Source organism: Protomyctophum parallelum (genome assembly GCF_964188405.1).
Source record: "Protomyctophum parallelum genome assembly, chromosome: 16".
In the NCBI taxonomy this organism is placed as follows: Eukaryota; Metazoa; Chordata; class Actinopteri; order Myctophiformes; family Myctophidae; genus Protomyctophum; species Protomyctophum parallelum.
This window is the reverse complement of record NC_139711.1, coordinates 11,330,726-11,353,873: the sequence shown is the minus strand read 5'-3', so window position 1 is coordinate 11,353,873 and position 23,148 is coordinate 11,330,726.

The window sequence follows — 23,148 nt, the reverse complement described above, 5'->3', positions numbered from 1 at the left end:
CAGGCAAACATGTCCACCGTAAGATGAACCTAAGTAGGCTAGAATGGGGTTGCTAGGTGTAAGTATGTAGGACTAGTAGCATGCCAACTTTTGTGCTATTGCCATAGAGAATGCATTGGGCGTTTAAGTTAAATAACTCATAAACTACAAAACATAAAAATAAAAAAAAGTTCCAGCATGTGTCTCCACAGTAAGCTGAATAATAAAAAGTGTGAATGGAGTTTCTAGGTGAAAGTGACTTTTGACGTGCCTATAGAGCTGCCATTGAGCCCCATGTTAAATGTCTCAAATTTGAAAGCACTATATTTCTAAAACTATGAAACATTTCAAAGATTCCTTTTCAGGCAAACATGTCCACCGTAAGATGAACCTAAGTAGGCTAGAATGGGGTTGCTAGGTGTAAGTATGTAGGACTAGTAGCATGCCAAATTTTGTGCTATTGCCATAGAGAATGCATTGGGCGTTTAAGTTAAATAACTCATAAACTACAAAACATAAAAATAAAAAAAAGTTCCAGCATGTGTCTCCACAGTAAGCTGAATAATAAAAAGTGTGAATGGAGTTTCTAGGTGAAAGTGACTTTTGACGTGCCTATAGAGCTGCCATTGAGCCCCATGTTAAATGTCTCAAATTTGAAAGCACTATATTTCTAAAACTATGAAACATTTCAAAGATTCCTTTTCAGGCAAACATGTCCACTGTAAGATGAACCTAAGTAGGCTAGAATGGGGTTGCTAGGTGTAAGTATGTAGGACTAGTAGCATGCCAAATTTTGTGCTATTGCCATAGAGAATGCATTGGGCGTTTAAGTTAAATAACTCATAAACTACAAAACATAAAAATAAAAAAAAGTTCCAGCATGTGTCTCCACAGTAAGCTGAATAATAAAAAGTGTGAATGGAGTTTCTAGGTGAAAGTGACTTTTGACGTGCCTATAGAGCTGCCATTGAGCCCCATGTTAAATGTCTCAAATTTGAAAGCACTATATTTCTAAAACTATGAAACATTTCAAAGATTCCTTTTCAGGCAAACATGTCCACCGTAAGATGAACCTAAGTAGGCTAGAATGGGGTTGCTAGGTGTAAGTATGTAGGACTAGTAGCATGCCAAATTTTGTGCTATTGCCATAGAGAATGCATTGGGCGTTTAAGTTAAATAACTCATAAACTACAAAACCTAAAAATAAAAAAAAGTTCCAGCATGTGTCTCCACAGTTAGCTGAATAATAAAAAGTGTGAATGGAGTTTCTAGGTGAAAGTGACTTTTGACGTGCCTATAGAGCTGCCATTGAGCCCCATGTTAAATGTCTCAAATTTGAAAGCACTATATTTCTAAAACTATGAAACATTTCAAAGATTCCTTTTCAGGCAAACATGTCCACCGTAAGATGAACCTAAGTAGGCTAGAATGGGGTTGCTAGGTGTAAGTATGTAGGACTAGTAGCATGCCAAATTTTGTGCTATTGCCATAGAGAATGCATTGGGCGTTTAAGTTAAATAACTCATAAACTACAAAACATAAAAATAAAAAAAAGTTCCAGCATGTGTCTCCACAGTAAGCTGAATAATAAAAAGTGTGAATGGAGTTTCTAGGTGAAAGTGACTTTTGACGTGCCTATAGAGCTGCCATTGAGCCCCATGTTAAATGTCTCAAATTTGAAAGCACTATATTTCTAAAACTATGAAACATTTCAAAGATTCCTTTTCAGGCAAACATGTCCACCGTAAGATGAACCTAAGTAGGCTAGAATGGGGTTGCTAGGTGTAAGTATGTAGGACTAGTAGCATGCCAAATTTTGTGCTATTGCCATAGAGAATGCATTGGGCGTTTAAGTTAAATAACTCATAAACTACAAAACATAAAAATAAAAAAAAGTTCCAGCATGTGTCTCCACAGTAAGCTGAATAATAAAAAGTGTGAATGGAGTTTCTAGGTGAAAGTGACTTTTGACGTGCCTAGAGAGCTGCCATTGAGCCCCATGTTAAATGTCTCAAATTTGAAAGCACTATATTTCTAAAACTATGAAACATTTCAAAGATTCCTTTTCAGGCAAACATGTCCACTGTAAGATGAACCTAAGTAGGCTAGAATGGGGTTGCTAGGTGTAAGTATGTAGGACTAGTAGCATGCCAAATTTTGTGCTATTGCCATAGAGAATGCATTGGGCGTTTAAGTTAAATAACTCATAAACTACAAAACATAAAAATAAAAAAAAGTTCCAGCATGTGTCTCCACAGTAAGCTGAATAATAAAAAGTGTGAATGGAGTTTCTAGGTGAAAGTGACTTTTGACGTGCCTATAGAGCTGCCATTGAGCCCCATGTTAAATGTCTCAAATTTGAAAGCACTATATTTCTAAAACTATGAAACATTTCAAAGATTCCTTTTCAGGCAAACATGTCCACCGTAAGATGAACCTAAGTAGGCTAGAATGGGGTTGCTAGGTGTAAGTATGTAGGACTAGTAGCATGCCAAATTTTGTGCTATTGCCATAGAGAATGCATTGGGCGTTTAAGTTAAATAACTCATAAACTACAAAACCTAAAAATAAAAAAAAGTTCCAGCATGTGTCTCCACAGTTAGCTGAATAATAAAAAGTGTGAATGGAGTTTCTAGGTGAAAGTGACTTTTGACGTGCCTATAGAGCTGCCATTGAGCCCCATGTTAAATGTCTCAAATTTGAAAGCACTATATTTCTAAAACTATGAAACATTTCAAAGATTCCTTTTCAGGCAAACATGTCCACCATAAGATGAACCTAAGTAGGCTAGAATGGGGTTGCTAGGTGTAAGTATGTAGGACTAGTAGCATGCCAAATTTTGTGCTATTGCCATAGAGAATGCATTGGGCGTTTAAGTTAAATAACTCATAAACTACAAAACATAAAAATAAAAAAAAGTTCCAGCATGTGTCTCCACAGTAAGCTGAATAATAAAAAGTGTGAATGGAGTTTCTAGGTGAAAGTGACTTTTGACGTGCCTATAGAGCTGCCATTGAGCCCCATGTTAAATGTCTCAAATTTGAAAGCACTATATTTCTAAAACTATGAAACATTTCAAAGATTCCTTTTCAGGCAAACATGTCCACCGTAAGATGAACCTAAGTAGGCTAGAATGGGGTTGCTAGGTGTAAGTATGTAGGACTAGTAGCATGCCAACTTTTGTGCTATTGCCATAGAGAATGCATTGGGCGTTTAAGTTAAAATGTTAAATAACTCATAAACTACAAAACATAAAAATAAAAAAAAGTTCCAGCATGTGTCTCCACAGTAAGCTGAATAATAAAAAGTGTGAATGGAGTTTCTAGGTGAAAGTGACTTTTGACGTGCCTATAGAGCTGCCATTGAGCCCCATGTTAAATGTCTCAAATTTGAAAGCACTATATTTCTAAAACTATGAAACATTTCAAAGATTCCTTTTCAGGCAAACATGTCCACCGTAAGATGAACCTAAGTAGGCTAGAATGGGGTTGCTAGGTGTAAGTATGTAGGACTAGTAGCATGCCACATTTTGTGCTATTGCCATAGAGAATGCATTGGGCGTTTAAGTTAAATAACTCATAAACTACAAAACCTAAAAATAAAAAAAAGTTCCAGCATGTGTCTCCACAGTTAGCTGAATAATAAAAAGTGTGAATGGAGTTTATAGGTGAAAGTGACTTTTGACGTGCCTAAAGAGCTGCCATTGAGCCCCATGTTAAATGTCTCAAATTTGAAAGCACTATATTTCTAAAACTATGAAACATTTCAAAGATTCCTTTTCAGGCAAACATGTCCACCGTAAGATGAACCTAAGTAGGCTAGAATGGGGTTGCTAGGTGTAAGTATGTAGGACTAGTAGCATGCCAAATTTTGTGCTATTGCCATAGAGAATGCATTGGGCGTTTAAGTTAAATAACTCATAAACTACAAAACCTAAAAATAAAAAAAAGTTCCAGCATGTGTCTCCACAGTTAGCTGAATAATAAAAAGTGTGAATGGAGTTTCTAGGTGAAAGTGACTTTTGACGTGCCAATAGAGCTGCCATTGAGCCCCATGTTAAATGTCTCAAATTTGAAAGCACTATATTTCTAAAACTATGAAACATTTCAAAGATTCCTTTTCAGGCAAACATGTCCACCGTAAGATGAACCTAAGTAGGCTAGAATGGGGTTGCTAGGTGTAAGTATGTAGGACTAGTAGCATGCCAAATTTTGTGCTATTGCCATAGAGAATGCATTGGGCGTTTAAGTTAAATAACTCAAACTACAAAACCTAAAAATAAAAAAAAGTTCCAGCATGTGTCTCCACAGTTAGCTGAATAATAAAAAGTGTGAATGGAGTTTATAGGTGAAAGTGACTTTTGACGTGCCTATAGAGCTGCCATTGAGCCCCATGTTAAATGTCTCAAATTTGAAAGCACTATATTTCTAAAACTATGAAACATTTCAAAGATTCCTTTTCAGGCAAACATGTCCACCGTAAGATGAACCTAAGTAGGCTAGAATGGGGTTGCTAGGTGTAAGTATGTAGGACTAGTAGCATGCCAAATTTTGTGCTATTGCCATAGAGAATGCATTGGGCGTTTAAGTTAAATAACTCATAAACTACAAAACCTAAAAATAAAAAAAAGTTCCAGCATGTGTCTCCACAGTTAGCTGAATAATAAAAAGTGTGAATGGAGTTTCTAGGTGAAAGTGACTTTTGACGTGCCTATAGAGCTGCCATTGAGCCCCATGTTAAATGTCTCAAATTTGAAAGCACTATATTTCTAAAACTATGAAACATTTCAAAGATTCCTTTTCAGGCAAACATGTCCACCGTAAGATGAACCTAAGTAGGCTAGAATGGGGTTGCTAGGTGTAAGTATGTAGGACTAGTAGCATGCCAAATGTTGTGCTATTGCCATAGAGAATGCATTGGGCGTTTAAGTTAAATAACTCATAAACTACAAAACCTAAAAATAAAAAAAAGTTCCAGCATGTGTCTCCACAGTTAGCTGAATAATAAAAAGTGTGAATGGAGTTTCTAGGTGAAAGTGACTTTTGACGTGCCTATAGAGCTGCCATTGAGCCCCATGTTAAATGTCTCAAATTTGAAAGCACTATATTTCTAAAACTATGAAACATTTCAAAGATTCCTTTTCAGGCAAACATGTCCACCGTAAGATGAACCTAAGTAGGCTAGAATGGGGTTGCTAGGTGTAAGTATGTAGGACTAGTAGCATGCCAAATTTTGTGCTATTGCCATAGAGAATGCATTGGGCGTTTAAGTTAAATAACTCATAAACTACAAAACATAAAAATAAAAAAAAGTTCCAGCATGTGTCTCCACAGTAAGCTGAATAATAAAAAGTGTGAATGGAGTTTCTAGGTGAAAGTGACTTTTGACGTGCCTATAGAGCTGCCATTGAGCCCCATGTTAAATGTCTCAAATTTGAAAGCACTATATTTCTAAAACTATGAAACATTTCAAAGATTCCTTTTCAGGCAAACATGTCCACCGTAAGATGAACCTAAGTAGGCTAGAATGGGGTTGCTAGGTGTAAGTATGTAGGACTAGTAGCATGCCAAATGTTGTGCTATTGCCATAGAGAATGCATTGGGCGTTTAAGTTAAATAACTCATAAACTACAAAACCTAAAAATAAAAAAAAGTTCCAGCATGTGTCTCCACAGTTAGCTGAATAATAAAAAGTGTGAATGGAGTTTCTAGGTGAAAGTGACTTTTGACGTGCCTATAGAGCTGCCATTGAGCCCCATGTTAAATGTCTCAAATTTGAAAGCACTATATTTCTAAAACTATGAAACATTTCAAAGATTCCTTTTCAGGCAAACATGTCCACCGTAAGATGAACCTAAGTAGGCTAGAATGGGGTTGCTAGGTGTAAGTATGTAGGACTAGTAGCATGCCAAATTTTGTGCTATTGCCATAGAGAATGCATTGGGCGTTTAAGTTAAATAACTCATAAACTACAAAACATAAAAAATAAAAAAAAGTTCCAGCATGTGTCTCCACAGTAAGCTGAATAATAAAAAGTGTGAATGGAGTTTCTAGGTGAAAGTGACTTTTGACGTGCCTATAGAGCTGCCATTGAGCCCCATGTTAAATGTCTCAAATTTGAAAGCACTATATTTCTAAAACTTTGAAACATTTCAAAGATTCCTTTTCAGGCAAACATGTCCACCGTAAGATGAACCTAAGTAGGCTAGAATGGGGTTGCTAGGTGTAAGTATGTAGGACTAGTAGCATGCCAACTTTTGTGCTATTGCCATAGAGAATGCATTGGGCGTTTAAGTTAAATAACTCATAAACTACAAAACATAAAAATAAAAAAAAGTTCCAGCATGTGTCTCCACAGTAAGCTGAATAATAAAAAGTGTGAATGGAGTTTCTAGGTGAAAGTGACTTTTGACGCGCCTATAGAGCTGCCATTGAGCCCCATGTTAAATGTCTCAAATTTGAAAGCACTATATTTCTAAAACTATGAAACATTTCAAAGATTCCTTTTCAGGCAAACATGTCCACCGTAAGATGAACCTAAGTAGGCTAGAATGGGGTTGCTAGGTGTAAGTATGTAGGACTAGTAGCATGCCAAATTTTGTGCTATTGCCATAGAGAATGCATTGGGCGTTTAAGTTAAATAACTCATAAACTACAAAACATAAAAATAAAAAAAAGTTCCAGCATGTGTCTCCACAGTAAGCTGAATAATAAAAAGTGTGAATGGAGTTTCTAGGTGAAAGTGACTTTTGACGTGCCTATAGAGCTGCCATTGAGCCCCATGTTAAATGTCTCAAATTTGAAAGCACTATATTTCTAAAACTATGAAACATTTCAAAGATTCCTTTTCAGGCAAACATGTCCACTGTAAGATGAACCTAAGTAGGCTAGAATGGGGTTGCTAGGTGTAAGTATGTAGGACTAGTAGCATGCCAAATTTTGTGCTATTGCCATAGAGAATGCATTGGGCGTTTAAGTTAAATAACTCATAAACTACAAAACCTAAAAATAAAAAAAAGTTCCAGCATGTGTCTCCACAGTTAGCTGAATAATAAAAAGTGTGAATGGAGTTTATAGGTGAAAGTGACTTTTGACGTGCCTATAGAGCTGCCATTGAGCCCCATGTTAAATGTCTCAAATTTGAAAGCACTATATTTCTAAAACTATGAAACATTTCAAAGATTCCTTTTCAGGCAAACATGTCCACCGTAAGATGAACCTAAGTAGGCTAGAATGGGGTTGCTAGGTGTAAGTATGTAGGACTAGTAGCATGCCAAATTTTGTGCTATTGCCATAGAGAATGCATTGGGCGTTTAAGTTAAATAACTCATAAACTACAAAACCTAAAAATAAAAAAAAGTTCCAGCATGTGTCTCCACAGTTAGCTGAATAATAAAAAGTGTGAATGGAGTTTCTAGGTGAAAGTGACTTTTGACGTGCCTATAGAGCTGCCATTGAGCCCCATGTTAAATGTCTCAAATTTGAAAGCACTATATTTCTAAAACTATGAAACATTTCAAAGATTCCTTTTCAGGCAAACATGTCCACCGTAAGATGAACCTAAGTAGGCTAGAATGGGGTTGCTAGGTGTAAGTATGTAGGACTAGTAGCATGCCAAATGTTGTGCTATTGCCATAGAGAATGCATTGGGCGTTTAAGTTAAATAACTCATAAACTACAAAACCTAAAAATAAAAAAAAGTTCCAGCATGTGTCTCCACAGTTAGCTGAATAATAAAAAGTGTGAATGGAGTTTCTAGGTGAAAGTGACTTTTGACGTGCCTATAGAGCTGCCATTGAGCCCCATGTTAAATGTCTCAAATTTGAAAGCACTATATTTCTAAAACTATGAAACATTTCAAAGATTCCTTTTCAGGCAAACATGTCCACCGTAAGATGAACCTAAGTAGGCTAGAATGGGGTTGCTAGGTGTAAGTATGTAGGACTAGTAGCATGCCAAATTTTGTGCTATTGCCATAGAGAATGCATTGGGCGTTTAAGTTAAATAACTCATAAACTACAAAACATAAAAATAAAAAAAAGTTCCAGCATGTGTCTCCACAGTAAGCTGAATAATAAAAAGTGTGAATGGAGTTTCTAGGTGAAAGTGACTTTTGACGTGCCTATAGAGCTGCCATTGAGCCCCATGTTAAATGTCTCAAATTTGAAAGCACTATATTTCTAAAACTATGAAACATTTCAAAGATTCCTTTTCAGGCAAACATGTCCACCGTAAGATGAACCTAAGTAGGCTAGAATGGGGTTGCTAGGTGTAAGTATGTAGGACTAGTAGCATGCCAAATGTTGTGCTATTGCCATAGAGAATGCATTGGGCGTTTAAGTTAAATAACTCATAAACTACAAAACCTAAAAATAAAAAAAAGTTCCAGCATGTGTCTCCACAGTTAGCTGAATAATAAAAAGTGTGAATGGAGTTTCTAGGTGAAAGTGACTTTTGACGTGCCTATAGAGCTGCCATTGAGCCCCATGTTAAATGTCTCAAATTTGAAAGCACTATATTTCTAAAACTATGAAACATTTCAAAGATTCCTTTTCAGGCAAACATGTCCACCGTAAGATGAACCTAAGTAGGCTAGAATGGGGTTGCTAGGTGTAAGTATGTAGGACTAGTAGCATGCCAAATTTTGTGCTATTGCCATAGAGAATGCATTGGGCGTTTAAGTTAAATAACTCATAAACTACAAAACATAAAAAATAAAAAAAAGTTCCAGCATGTGTCTCCACAGTAAGCTGAATAATAAAAAGTGTGAATGGAGTTTCTAGGTGAAAGTGACTTTTGACGTGCCTATAGAGCTGCCATTGAGCCCCATGTTAAATGTCTCAAATTTGAAAGCACTATATTTCTAAAACTTTGAAACATTTCAAAGATTCCTTTTCAGGCAAACATGTCCACCGTAAGATGAACCTAAGTAGGCTAGAATGGGGTTGCTAGGTGTAAGTATGTAGGACTAGTAGCATGCCAACTTTTGTGCTATTGCCATAGAGAATGCATTGGGCGTTTAAGTTAAATAACTCATAAACTACAAAACATAAAAATAAAAAAAAGTTCCAGCATGTGTCTCCACAGTAAGCTGAATAATAAAAAGTGTGAATGGAGTTTCTAGGTGAAAGTGACTTTTGACGCGCCTATAGAGCTGCCATTGAGCCCCATGTTAAATGTCTCAAATTTGAAAGCACTATATTTCTAAAACTATGAAACATTTCAAAGATTCCTTTTCAGGCAAACATGTCCACCGTAAGATGAACCTAAGTAGGCTAGAATGGGGTTGCTAGGTGTAAGTATGTAGGACTAGTAGCATGCCAAATTTTGTGCTATTGCCATAGAGAATGCATTGGGCGTTTAAGTTAAATAACTCATAAACTACAAAACATAAAAATAAAAAAAAGTTCCAGCATGTGTCTCCACAGTAAGCTGAATAATAAAAAGTGTGAATGGAGTTTCTAGGTGAAAGTGACTTTTGACGTGCCTATAGAGCTGCCATTGAGCCCCATGTTAAATGTCTCAAATTTGAAAGCACTATATTTCTAAAACTATGAAACATTTCAAAGATTCCTTTTCAGGCAAACATGTCCACTGTAAGATGAACCTAAGTAGGCTAGAATGGGGTTGCTAGGTGTAAGTATGTAGGACTAGTAGCATGCCAAATTTTGTGCTATTGCCATAGAGAATGCATTGGGCGTTTAAGTTAAATAACTCATAAACTACAAAACCTAAAAATAAAAAAAAGTTCCAGCATGTGTCTCCACAGTTAGCTGAATAATAAAAAGTGTGAATGGAGTTTATAGGTGAAAGTGACTTTTGACGTGCCTATAGAGCTGCCATTGAGCCCCATGTTAAATGTCTCAAATTTGAAAGCACTATATTTCTAAAACTATGAAACATTTCAAAGATTCCTTTTCAGGCAAACATGTCCACCGTAAGATGAACCTAAGTAGGCTAGAATGGGGTTGCTAGGTGTAAGTATGTAGGACTAGTAGCATGCCAAATTTTGTGCTATTGCTATAGAGAATGCATTGGGCGTTTAAGTTAAATAACTCATAAACTGCAAAACCTAAAAATAAAAAAAAGTTCCAGCATGTGTCTCCACAGTTAGCTGAATAATAAAAAGTGTGAATGGAGTTTCTAGGTGAAAGTGACTTTTGACGTGCCTATAGAGCTGCCATTGAGCCCCATGTTAAATGTCTCAAATTTGAAAGCACTATATTTCTAAAACTATGAAACATTTCAAAGATTCCTTTTCAGGCAAACATGTCCACCGTAAGATGAACCTAAGTAGGCTAGAATGGGGTTGCTAGGTGTAAGTATGTAGGACTAGTAGCATGCCAAATTTTGTGCTATTGCCATAGAGAATGCATTGGGCGTTTAAGTTAAATAACTCATAAACTACAAAACCTAAAAATAAAAAAAAGTTCCAGCATGTGTCTCCACAGTTAGCTGAATAATAAAAAGTGTGAATGGAGTTTCTAGGTGAAAGTGACTTTTGACGTGCCTATAGAGCTGCCATTGAGCCCCATGTTAAATGTCTCAAATTTGAAAGCACTATATTTCTAAAACTATGAAACATTTCAAAGATTCCTTTTCAGGCAAACATGTCCACCGTAAGATGAACCTAAGTAGGCTAGAATGGGGTTGCTAGGTGTTAGTATGTAGGACTAGTAGCATGCCAAATTTTGTGCTATTGCCATAGAGAATGCATTGGGCGTTTAAGTTAAATAACTCATAAACTACAAAACCTAAAAATAAAAAAAAGTTCCAGCATGTGTCTCCACAGTTAGCTGAATAATAAAAAGTGTGAATGGAGTTTCTAGGTGAAAGTGACTTTTGACGTGCCTATAGAGCTGCCATTGAGCCCCATGTTAAATGTCTCAAATTTGAAAGCACTATATTTCTAAAACTATGAAACATTTCAAAGATTCCTTTTCAGGCAAACATGTCCACCGTAAGATGAACCTAAGTAGGCTAGAATGGGGTTGCTAGGTGTAAGTATGTAGGACTAGTAGCATGCCAAATTTTGTGCTATTGCCATAGAGAATGCATTGGGCGTTTAAGTTAAATAACTCATAAACTACAAATCATAAAAATTAAAAAAAGTTCCAGCATGTGTCTCCACAGTAAGCTGAATAATAAAAAGTGTGAATGGAGTTTCTAGGTGAAAGTGACTTTTGACGTGCCTATAGAGCTGCCATTGAGCCCCATGTTAAATGTCTCAAATTTGAAAGCACTATATTTCTAAAACTATGAAACATTTCAAAGATTCCTTTTCAGACAAACATGTCCACTGTAAGATGAACCTAAGTAGGCTAGAATGGGGTTGCTAGGTGTAAGTATGTAGGACTAGTAGCATGCCAAATTTTGTGCTATTGCCATAGAGAATGCATTGGGCGTTTAAGTTAAATAACTCATAAACTACAAAACCTAAAAATAAAAAAAAGTTCCAGCATGTGTCTCCACAGTTAGCTGAATAATAAAAAGTGTGAATGGAGTTTATAGGTGAAAGTGACTTTTGACGTGCCTATAGAGCTGCCATTGAGCCCCATGTTAAATGTCTCAAATTTGAAAGCACTATATTTCTAAAACTATGAAACATTTCAAAGATTCCTTTTCAGGCAAACATGTCCACCGTAAGATGAACCTAAGTAGGCTAGAATGGGGTTGCTAGGTGTAAGTATGTAGGACTAGTAGCATGCCAAATTTTGTGCTATTGCCATAGAGAATGCATTGGGCGTTTAAGTTAAATAACTCATAAACTGCAAAACCTAAAAATAAAAAAAAGTTCCAGCATGTGTCTCCACAGTTAGCTGAATAATAAAAAGTGTGAATGGAGTTTCTAGGTGAAAGTGACTTTTGACGTGCCTATAGAGCTGCCATTGAGCCCCATGTTAAATGTCTCAAATTTGAAAGCACTATATTTCTAAAACTATGAAACATTTCAAAGATTCCTTTTCAGGCAAACATGTCCACCGTAAGATGAACCTAAGTAGGCTAGAATGGGGTTGCTAGGTGTAAGTATGTAGGACTAGTAGCATGCCAAATTTTGTGCTATTGCCATAGAGAATGCATTGGGAGTTTAAGTTAAATAACTCATAAACTACAAAACCTAAAAATAAAAAAAAGTTCCAGCATGTGTCTCCACAGTTAGCTGAATAATAAAAAGTGTGAATGGAGTTTCTAGGTGAAAGTGACTTTTGACGTGCCTATAGAGCTGCCATTGAGCCCCATGTTAAATGTCTCAAATTTGAAAGCACTATATTTCTAAAACTATGAAACATTTCAAAGATTCCTTTTCAGGCAAACATGTCCACCGTAAGATGAACCTAAGTAGGCTAGAATGGGGTTGCTAGGTGTAAGTATGTAGGACTAGTAGCATGCCAAATTTTGTGCTATTGCCATAGAGAATGCATTGGGCGTTTAAGTTAAATAACTCATAAACTACAAAACATAAAAATAAAAAAAAGTTCCAGCATGTGTCTCCACAGTAAGCTGAATAATAAAAAGTGTGAATGGAGTTTCTAGGTGAAAGTGACTTTTGACGTGCCTATAGAGCTGCCATTGAGCCCCATGTTAAATGTCTCAAATTTGAAAGCACTATATTTCTAAAACTATGAAACATTTCAAAGATTCCTTTTCAGGCAAACATGTCCACCGTAAGATGAACCTAAGTAGGCTAGAATGGGGTTGCTAGGTGTAAGTATGTAGGACTAGTAGCATGCCAAATGTTGTGCTATTGCCATAGAGAATGCATTGGGCGTTTAAGTTAAATAACTCATAAACTACAAAACCTAAAAATAAAAAAAAGTTCCAGCATGTGTCTCCACAGTTAGCTGAATAATAAAAAGTGTGAATGGAGTTTCTAGGTGAAAGTGACTTTTGACGTGCCTATAGAGCTGCCATTGAGCCCCATGTTAAATGTCTCAAATTTGAAAGCACTATATTTCTAAAACTATGAAACATTTCAAAGATTCCTTTTCAGGCAAACATGTCCACCGTAAGATGAACCTAAGTAGGCTAGAATGGGGTTGCTAGGTGTAAGTATGTAGGACTAGTAGCATGCCAAATTTTGTGCTATTGCCATAGAGAATGCATTGGGCGTTTAAGTTAAATAACTCATAAACTACAAAACATAAAAAATAAAAAAAAGTTCCAGCATGTGTCTCCACAGTAAGCTGAATAATAAAAAGTGTGAATGGAGTTTCTAGGTGAAAGTGACTTTTGACGTGCCTATAGAGCTGCCATTGAGCCCCATGTTAAATGTCTCAAATTTGAAAGCACTATATTTCTAAAACTTTGAAACATTTCAAAGATTCCTTTTCAGGCAAACATGTCCACCGTAAGATGAACCTAAGTAGGCTAGAATGGGGTTGCTAGGTGTAAGTATGTAGGACTAGTAGCATGCCAACTTTTGTGCTATTGCCATAGAGAATGCATTGGGCGTTTAAGTTAAATAACTCATAAACTACAAAACATAAAAATAAAAAAAAGTTCCAGCATGTGTCTCCACAGTAAGCTGAATAATAAAAAGTGTGAATGGAGTTTCTAGGTGAAAGTGACTTTTGACGCGCCTATAGAGCTGCCATTGAGCCCCATGTTAAATGTCTCAAATTTGAAAGCACTATATTTCTAAAACTATGAAACATTTCAAAGATTCCTTTTCAGGCAAACATGTCCACCGTAAGATGAACCTAAGTAGGCTAGAATGGGGTTGCTAGGTGTAAGTATGTAGGACTAGTAGCATGCCAAATTTTGTGCTATTGCCATAGAGAATGCATTGGGCGTTTAAGTTAAATAACTCATAAACTACAAAACATAAAAATAAAAAAAAGTTCCAGCATGTGTCTCCACAGTAAGCTGAATAATAAAAAGTGTGAATGGAGTTTCTAGGTGAAAGTGACTTTTGACGTGCCTATAGAGCTGCCATTGAGCCCCATGTTAAATGTCTCAAATTTGAAAGCACTATATTTCTAAAACTATGAAACATTTCAAAGATTCCTTTTCAGGCAAACATGTCCACTGTAAGATGAACCTAAGTAGGCTAGAATGGGGTTGCTAGGTGTAAGTATGTAGGACTAGTAGCATGCCAAATTTTGTGCTATTGCCATAGAGAATGCATTGGGCGTTTAAGTTAAATAACTCATAAACTACAAAACCTAAAAATAAAAAAAAGTTCCAGCATGTGTCTCCACAGTTAGCTGAATAATAAAAAGTGTGAATGGAGTTTATAGGTGAAAGTGACTTTTGACGTGCCTATAGAGCTGCCATTGAGCCCCATGTTAAATGTCTCAAATTTGAAAGCACTATATTTCTAAAACTATGAAACATTTCAAAGATTCCTTTTCAGGCAAACATGTCCACCGTAAGATGAACCTAAGTAGGCTAGAATGGGGTTGCTAGGTGTAAGTATGTAGGACTAGTAGCATGCCAAATTTTGTGCTATTGCTATAGAGAATGCATTGGGCGTTTAAGTTAAATAACTCATAAACTGCAAAACCTAAAAATAAAAAAAAGTTCCAGCATGTGTCTCCACAGTTAGCTGAATAATAAAAAGTGTGAATGGAGTTTCTAGGTGAAAGTGACTTTTGACGTGCCTATAGAGCTGCCATTGAGCCCCATGTTAAATGTCTCAAATTTGAAAGCACTATATTTCTAAAACTATGAAACATTTCAAAGATTCCTTTTCAGGCAAACATGTCCACCGTAAGATGAACCTAAGTAGGCTAGAATGGGGTTGCTAGGTGTAAGTATGTAGGACTAGTAGCATGCCAAATTTTGTGCTATTGCCATAGAGAATGCATTGGGCGTTTAAGTTAAATAACTCATAAACTACAAAACCTAAAAATAAAAAAAAGTTCCAGCATGTGTCTCCACAGTTAGCTGAATAATAAAAAGTGTGAATGGAGTTTCTAGGTGAAAGTGACTTTTGACGTGCCTATAGAGCTGCCATTGAGCCCCATGTTAAATGTCTCAAATTTGAAAGCACTATATTTCTAAAACTATGAAACATTTCAAAGATTCCTTTTCAGGCAAACATGTCCACCGTAAGATGAACCTAAGTAGGCTAGAATGGGGTTGCTAGGTGTTAGTATGTAGGACTAGTAGCATGCCAAATTTTGTGCTATTGCCATAGAGAATGCATTGGGCGTTTAAGTTAAATAACTCATAAACTACAAAACCTAAAAATAAAAAAAAGTTCCAGCATGTGTCTCCACAGTTAGCTGAATAATAAAAAGTGTGAATGGAGTTTCTAGGTGAAAGTGACTTTTGACGTGCCTATAGAGCTGCCATTGAGCCCCATGTTAAATGTCTCAAATTTGAAAGCACTATATTTCTAAAACTATGAAACATTTCAAAGATTCCTTTTCAGGCAAACATGTCCACCGTAAGATGAACCTAAGTAGGCTAGAATGGGGTTGCTAGGTGTAAGTATGTAGGACTAGTAGCATGCCAAATTTTGTGCTATTGCCATAGAGAATGCATTGGGCGTTTAAGTTAAATAACTCATAAACTACAAATCATAAAAATTAAAAAAAGTTCCAGCATGTGTCTCCACAGTAAGCTGAATAATAAAAAGTGTGAATGGAGTTTCTAGGTGAAAGTGACTTTTGACGTGCCTATAGAGCTGCCATTGAGCCCCATGTTAAATGTCTCAAATTTGAAAGCACTATATTTCTAAAACTATGAAACATTTCAAAGATTCCTTTTCAGACAAACATGTCCACTGTAAGATGAACCTAAGTAGGCTAGAATGGGGTTGCTAGGTGTAAGTATGTAGGACTAGTAGCATGCCAAATTTTGTGCTATTGCCATAGAGAATGCATTGGGCGTTTAAGTTAAATAACTCATAAACTACAAAACCTAAAAATAAAAAAAAGTTCCAGCATGTGTCTCCACAGTTAGCTGAATAATAAAAAGTGTGAATGGAGTTTATAGGTGAAAGTGACTTTTGACGTGCCTATAGAGCTGCCATTGAGCCCCATGTTAAATGTCTCAAATTTGAAAGCACTATATTTCTAAAACTATGAAACATTTCAAAGATTCCTTTTCAGGCAAACATGTCCACCGTAAGATGAACCTAAGTAGGCTAGAATGGGGTTGCTAGGTGTAAGTATGTAGGACTAGTAGCATGCCAAATTTTGTGCTATTGCCATAGAGAATGCATTGGGCGTTTAAGTTAAATAACTCATAAACTGCAAAACCTAAAAATAAAAAAAAGTTCCAGCATGTGTCTCCACAGTTAGCTGAATAATAAAAAGTGTGAATGGAGTTTCTAGGTGAAAGTGACTTTTGACGTGCCTATAGAGCTGCCATTGAGCCCCATGTTAAATGTCTCAAATTTGAAAGCACTATATTTCTAAAACTATGAAACATTTCAAAGATTCCTTTTCAGGCAAACATGTCCACCGTAAGATGAACCTAAGTAGGCTAGAATGGGGTTGCTAGGTGTAAGTATGTAGGACTAGTAGCATGCCAAATTTTGTGCTATTGCCATAGAGAATGCATTGGGAGTTTAAGTTAAATAACTCATAAACTACAAAACCTAAAAATAAAAAAAAGTTCCAGCATGTGTCTCCACAGTTAGCTGAATAATAAAAAGTGTGAATGGAGTTTCTAGGTGAAAGTGACTTTTGACGTGCCTATAGAGCTGCCATTGAGCCCCATGTTAAATGTCTCAAATTTGAAAGCACTATATTTCTAAAACTATGAAACATTTCAAAGATTCCTTTTCAGGCAAACATGTCCACCGTAAGATGAACCTAAGTAGGCTAGAATGGGGTTGCTAGGTGTAAGTATGTAGGACTAGTAGCATGCCAAATTTTGTGCTATTGCCATAGAGAATGCATTGGGCGTTTAAGGGCGCTTTCACACCCAAAGTTCGCTTAGAAGGTCCGGATCAAGGACCAAGGACCAAATATTAGCATTTTGATTTTGGTCCGTTTGGCGTTCACACTGGACTTTGTAAAGCGTACCAAATATGTAAACAAATGACACGTGGACATGTTAAGCGAACCAAATAGTGAGGGGGAAAAGAACATGAGGGGAAATCACTGTCTACAATTTTTGGGGCAACCTTCAGTCACACAGAGAGAGAAGAGAACAGCAACATGACAGGCAGCAACAACTTGCTATTGCATTCATTCTTATTAATTATTTTATTAGCCAAATAAGAGCAACAGATGAACAGAGGAGCAGGTGTTTGAACAATAATGTGCTTGCTGCTGAATGCTGATGCATAAATTCGGAGACGTATAGCCTACTACAAGGTATCCCCGATAAAAAGGACTTTTCTTCCATGTGTGCACCTTCACCCATGTTATTTCTGCGCATCAAATCGGCGCCGCGGCGGGCATTTCCATGTCATCTTATGGTTTGGTCAGTTGGTTATTGAGCTTCAAGTCAGAACAGCTCCGCTGCAGCTAATTGAGTTGACCTAGTTTTACGTCTTTTGCTATAGTGATGTAATCAATTAATCATTTGGGACCACCTGTGTATAGCTTATTTAACATTGGCTTTTTCTCGATACCTGCGGCCTGCGCGACATGGATGATTTTAAATATTTCTCTGTCTCTGCGTCTCTCCCATATAAATATATGGGTCTCTCCCCCAGTCCCCTCATGTGCGTGCGCGCCCACGCGCCCCCCCCCCCCCCCACACACACACACACACACACACACACACACACAAAAAGGAGGGGACACGAGTTGAAAGAGAAACTCGCATGAAGATTCATGCATCGCAGATTCGCATGCTTTGTCATAACTTTGCGTGGCGGCGGCCAGCGCATGCTTAAAATAAACAGATCTACAAGCTTACATCGTGTGCCATACAGTGGCGTACACCATTCCATGTCGATAACTTGTACATTTTGCGCATGTGAACCTCGTATGCTGCGCTGCGCCTCGACATATACTGTATGCGTCTACTATTAAAATCAGACTGTTAGCTGTCATATGATCCCCGTAAAAAAATACATGCTTTTATAACTATAATTATTAATGCAGCCTCACAACTGCCGACGCCCGACGGCTATTTTGCCTATCGTCCTGTATTTGGTCCTCTATAAAGTCCGAATGCATTCACACCAGTAACGAAGCGCACCGTGGTTCGTTTGGAAGCGAACCGAGTTCGGCCTTTTTTAGCGGACCATGGTTCGTTTCTTTGATCCGCACCAGAGTTCGTATGCACGTTCACACCAACCGAACCAAAGGGGTAAGCGGACCATGGTTCGTTTTAAACGAACCAAACATGTCCGGTGTGAAAGCGCCCTATGTTAAATAACTCATAAACTACAAAACCTAAAAATAAAAAAAAGTTCCAGCATGTGTTTCCACAGTTAGCTGAATAATAAAAAGTGTGAATGGAGTTTCTAGGTGAAAGTGACTTTTGACGTGCCTATAGAGCTGCCATTGAGCCCCATGTTAAATGTCTCAAATTTGAAAGCACTATATTTCTAAAACTATGAAACATTTCAAAGATTCCTTTTCAGGCAAACATGTCCACCGTAAGATGAACCTAAGTAGGCTAGAATGGGGTTGCTAGGTGTTAGTATGTAGGACTAGTAGCATGCCAAATTTTGTGCTATTGCCATAGAGAATGCATTGGGCGTTTAAGTTAAATAACTCATAAACTACAAAACCTAAAAATAAAAAAAAGTTCCAGCATGTGTCTCCACAGTTAGCTGAATAATAAAAAGTGTGAATGGAGTTTCTAGGTGAAAGTGACTTTTGACGTGCCTATAGAGCTGCCATTGAGCCCCATGTTAAATGTCTCAAATTTGAAAGCACTATATTTCTAAAACTATGAAACATTTCAAAGATTCCTTTTCAGGCAAACATGTCCACCGTAAGATGAACCTAAGTAGGCTAGAATGGGGTTGCTAGGTGTAAGTATGTAGGACTAGTAGCATGCCAAATTTTGTGCTATTGCCATAGAGAATGCATTGGGCGTTTAAGTTAAATAACTCATAAACTACAAAACATAAAAATTAAAAAAAGTTCCAGCATGTGTCTCCACAGTAAGCTGAATAATAAAAAGTGTGAATGGAGTTTCTAGGTGAAAGTGACTTTTGACGTGCCTATAGAGCTGCCATTGAGCCCCATGTTAAATGTCTCAAATTTGAAAGCACTATATTTCTAAAACTATGAAACATTTCAAAGATTCCTTTTCAGGCAAACATGTCCACTGTAAGATGAACCTAAGTAGGCTAGAATGGGGTTGCTAGGTGTAAGTATGTAGGACTAGTAGCATGCCAAATTTTGTGCTATTGCCATAGAGAATGCATTGGGCGTTTAAGTTAAATAACTCATAAACTACAAAACCTAAAAATAAAAAAAAGTTCCAGCATGTGTCTCCACAGTTAGCTGAATAATAAAAAGTGTGAATGGAGTTTATAGGTGAAAGTGACTTTTGACGTGCCTATAGAGCTGCCATTGAGCCCCATGTTAAATGTCTCAAATTTGAAAGCACTATATTTCTAAAACTATGAAACATTTCAAAGATTCCTTTTCAGGCAAACATGTCCACCGTAAGATGAACCTAAGTAGGCTAGAATGGGGTTGCTAGGTGTAAGTATGTAGGACTAGTAGCATGCCAAATTTTGTGCTATTGCCATAGAGAATGCATTGGGCGTTTAAGTTAAATAACTCATAAACTGCAAAACCTAAAAATAAAAAAAAGTTCCAGCATGTGTCTCCACAGTTAGCTGAATAATAAAAAGTGTGAATGGAGTTTCTAGGTGAAAGTGACTTTTGACGTGCCTATAGAGCTGCCATTGAGCCCCATGTTAAATGTCTCAAATTTGAAAGCACTATATTTCTAAAACTATGAAACATTTCAAAGATTCCTTTTCAGGCAAACATGTCCACCGTAAGATGAACCTAAGTAGGCTAGAATGGGGTTGCTAGGTGTAAGTATGTAGGACTAGTAGCATGCCAAATTTTGTGCTATTGCCATAGAGAATGCATTGGGCGTTTAAGTTAAATAACTCATAAACTACAAAACCTAAAAATAAAAAAAAGTTCCAGCATGTGTCTCCACAGTTAGCTGAATAATAAAAAGTGTGAATGGAGTTTCTAGGTGAAAGTGACTTTTGACGTGCCTATAGAGCTGCCATTGAGCCCCATGTTAAATGTCTCAAATTTGAAAGCACTATATTTCTAAAACTATGAAACATTTCAAAGATTCCTTTTCAGGCAAACATGTCCACCGTAAGATGAACCTAAGTAGGCTAGAATGGGGTTGCTAGGAGTAAGTATGTAGGACTAGTAGCATGCCAAATTTTGTGCTATTGCCATAGAGAATGCATTGGGCGTTTAAGTTAAATAACTCATAAACTACAAAACCTAAAAATAAAAAAAAGTTCCAGCATGTGTCTCCACAGTTAGCTGAATAATAAAAAGTGTGAATGGAGTTTCTAGGTGAAAGTGACTTTTGACGTGCCTATAGAGCTGCCATTGAGCCCCATGTTAAATGTCTCAAATTTGAAAGCACTATATTTCTAAAACTATGAAACATTTCAAAGATTCCTTTTCAGGCAAACATGTCCACCGTAAGATGAACCTAAGTAGGCTAGAATGGGGTTGCTAGGTGTTAGTATGTAGGACTAGTAGCATGCCAAATTTTGTGCTATTGCCATAGAGAATGCATTGGGCGTTTAAGTTAAATAACTCATAAACTACAAAACCTAAAAAAAAAAAAAGTTCCAGCATGTGTCTCCACAGTTAGCTGAATAATAAAAAGTGTGAATGGAGTTTCTAGGTGAAAGTGACTTTTGACGTGCCTATAGAGCTGCCATTGAGCCCCATGTTAAATGTCTCAAATTTGAAAGCACTATATTTCTAAAACTATGAAACATTTCAAAGATTCCTTTTCAGGCAAACATGTCCACCGTAAGATGAACCTAAGTAGGCTAGAATGGGGTTGCTAGGTGTAAGTATGTAGGACTAGTAGCATGCCAAATTTTGTGCTATTGCCATAGAGAATGCATTGGGCGTTTAAGTTAAATAACTCATAAACTACAAAACATAAAAATTAAAAAAAGTTCCAGCATGTGTCTCCACAGTAAGCTGAATAATAAAAAGTGTGAATGGAGTTTCTAGGTGAAAGTGACTTTTGACGTGCCTATAGAGCTGCCATTGAGCCCCATGTTAAATGTCTCAAATTTGAAAGCACTATATTTCTAAAACTATGAAACATTTCAAAGATTCCTTTTCAGGCAAACATGTCCACCGTAAGATGAACCTAAGTAGGCTAGAATGGGGTTGCTAGGTGTAAGTATGTAAGACTAGTAGCATGCCAACTTTTGTGCTATTGCCATAGAGAATGCATTGGGCGTTTAAGTTAAATAACTCATAAACTACAAAACATAAAAAAAAAAAAAAGTTCCAGCATGTGTCTCCACAGTAAGCTGAATAATAAAAAGTGTGAATGGAGTTTCTAGGTGAAAGTGACTTTTGACGTGCCTATAGAGCTGCCATTGAGCCCCATGTTAAATGTCTCAAATTTGAAAGCACTATATTTCTAAAACTATGAAACATTTCAAAGATTCCTTTTCAGGCAAACATGTCCACCGTAAGATGAACCTAAGTAGGCTAGAATGGGGTTGCTAGGTGTAAGTATGTAGGACTAGTAGCATGCCAAATTTTGTGCTATTGCCATAGAGAATGCATTGGGCGTTTAAGTTAAATAACTCATAAACTACAAAACATAAAAATAAAAAAAAGTTCCAGCATGTGTCTCCACAGTAAGCTGAATAATAAAAAGTGTGAATGGAGTTTCTAGGTGAAAGTGACTTTTGAGGTGCCTATAGAGCTGCCATTGAGCCCCATGTTAAATGTCTCAAATTTGAAAGCACTATATTTCTAAAACTATGAAACATTTCAAAGATTCCTTTTCAGGCAAACATGTCCACCGTAAGATGAACCTAAGTAGGCTAGAATGGGGTTGCTAGGTGTAAGTATGTAGGACTAGTAGCATGCCAAATTTTGTGCTATTGCCATAGAGAATGCATTGGGCGTTTAAGTTAAATAACTCATAAACTACAAAACCTAAAAATAAAAAAAAGTTCCAGCATGTGTCTCCACAGTTAGCTGAATAATAAAAAGTGTGAATGGAGTTTCTAGGTGAAAGTGACTTTTGACGTGCCTATAGAGCTGCCATTGAGCCCCATGTTAAATGTCTCAAATTTGAAAGCACTATATTTCTAAAACTATGAAACATTTCAAAGATTCCTTTTCAGGCAAACATGTCCACCGTAAGATGAACCTAAGTAGGCTAGAATGGAGTTGCTAGGTGTAAGTATGTAGGACTAGTAGCATGCCAAATGTTGTGCTATTGCCATAGAGAATGCATTGGGCGTTTAAGTTAAATAACTCATAAACTACAAAACCTAAAAATAAAAAAAAGTTCCAGCATGTGTCTCCACAGTTAGCTGAATAATAAAAAGTGTGAATGGAGTTTCTAGGTGAAAGTGACTTTTGACGTGCCTATAGAGCTGCCATTGAGCCCCATGTTAAATGTCTCAAATTTGAAAGCACTATATTTCTAAAACTATGAAACATTTCAAAGATTCCTTTTCAGGCAAACATGTCCACCGTAAGATGAACCTAAGTAGGCTAGAATGGAGTTGCTAGGTGTAAGTATGTAGGACTAGTAGCATGCCAAATGTTGTGCTATTGCCATAGAGAATGCATTGGGCGTTTAAGTTAAATAACTCATAAACTACAAAACCTAAAAATAAAAAAAAGTTCCAGCATGTGTCTCCACAGTTAGCTGAATAATAAAAAGTGTGAATGGAGTTTCTAGGTGAAAGTGACTTTTGACGTGCCTATAGAGCTGCCATTGAGCCCCATGTTAAATGTCTCAAATTTGAAAGCACTATATTTCTAAAACTATGAAACATTTCAAAGATTCCTTTTCAGGCAAACATGTCCACCGTAAGATGAACCTAAGTAGGCTAGAATGGGGTTGCTAGGTGTAAGTATGTAGGACTAGTAGCATGCCAAATTTTGTGCTATTGCCATAGAGAATGCATTGGGCGTTTAAGTTAAATAACTCATAAACTACAAAACATTTCAAAGTAAAACGTTCCAGCATGTGTCTCCACAGTAAGCTGAATAATAAAAAGTGTGAATGGAGTTTCTAGGTCAAAGTGATTTTT